Source organism: Mastomys coucha, unplaced genomic scaffold (assembly GCF_008632895.1).
Source record: "Mastomys coucha isolate ucsf_1 unplaced genomic scaffold, UCSF_Mcou_1 pScaffold16, whole genome shotgun sequence".
NCBI classification, from domain to species: domain Eukaryota; kingdom Metazoa; phylum Chordata; class Mammalia; order Rodentia; family Muridae; genus Mastomys; species Mastomys coucha.
This window is the reverse complement of record NW_022196898.1, coordinates 42081329-42082706: the sequence shown is the minus strand read 5'-3', so window position 1 is coordinate 42082706 and position 1378 is coordinate 42081329. Positions and strand designations below refer to the sequence as shown.

At 41.5% G+C, this 1378-nt stretch overlaps 1 protein-coding gene across 1 annotated transcript in view; it reads left to right on the top strand.

Annotated features, from left to right (window-relative positions):
- Window positions 1-1378, top strand: part of LOC116093241 (TD and POZ domain-containing protein 2-like) — a 4931-nt gene that overhangs the window by 2448 nt on the left and 1105 nt on the right. The window lies entirely within an intron of this gene.

The following is a 1378-nucleotide window of genomic DNA, read 5'->3' as shown; positions in this document are numbered from 1 at the left end:
TAGATGAGAACCTTATTCAGTCATCAGAGAAGCTTCCTCCAGCAGCAGGTGGGAATATATGCAGAGACTCACAACCAGACATTACGGAGAGTGAGAGAGACGGGGGAGGAGAGAGAGAGAGAGAGAGAGAGAGAGAGAGAGAGAGAGAGAGAGAGAGAGAGAGAGAAAGAGAGAGAGAGAGACTATAGGGGTGTCTCCATGAAGTTCCTCCCCTCTAAGTGTTCAGGGAAGCCTGCAGAAGAGGATGCAGAAAGATTGTAGGAGCAAGAGGGGATGAAAGACACCAGCAGAACAAGCCCCTCTGAATGGACTAAGCAAGGTGCATAGGAGCTCACAGTGACTGAAACAGCAAATACAAGGCCCACACAGGTCTGGACCAGGACCTCCGCGTATATATTGTACACTTTAGCTTAGTGTTTTATGGGTATCCTGAGTGTGAGAACAAATGGCTCTGATTCTTCTGTTGGCTTTTCTCTTCTTGGGACTCTTTTCATTCTGTTGGGTTGCCTCGTCCAACTTCAATATGTTGATTTTTTCCTTCTTCATCTTCTATTTTATTTTGTCATTTTTGGTTGTAATCCCTTAGAAGCCTGTTCTTTTCTAACAAAAAGGGAGTAGATCTGGAGGACAATGGAGGTAAAGAAAAATAGAGGGAGGTGAAACTGTAATCAGAGAATATTAAATGAGAAAAGAATCTATTTTGAATAAAAGGGGGGAAAGGAATTCATTATGTCTTGAGTTAGAATGTGGTTCTGACTTTTGATATTGAAAGAGTGTTTTCTTCATTCTCCTCTGATATTATTCCTCTTCCCTGTTTCTTCTGTTGGCCTATGCACATCTGTCTGAGAGATCTGGGAAAACGAGGATTTTAAAGAATGGAGTGGACTATAGTCTAATGCTGCACACAACGTTATTTCAGTATCAATGTACTGTTATACATGAATGTAACAAAGAAAGTAATGACCCACAGAATGTTGTTTGAATCCAGAAACCCATAATCAGAAGACACGTAAATAAACACCAGTAAGCATATACTAAATATTAACAGAGCAGCCTTTTCCCAGAACTTTCTCAGACTAGACCAACTTAAACACAATTGTCAGACACATACTGTAGATTATACCTGGGCACACATGGAAGCAAAGCAGAAGGCCAGATGAAGATTCAGGGCACACTTAGAACAGGACTCAACATATCTTTTCACCAGATTGGGTTCTATAAATATGAGCTGACAAACAACAAGAACAAACACGAAGAACAATCTAGGGAACAAAATGCACTTGAGGTAAATGGGCCTCTCCCTTTTTTTTTCTGGAGCCTCGCTCACAGCTCACTAAGGCATTGCTCACCATGTGCTGTTCTTTTGACAGTGTCCCAG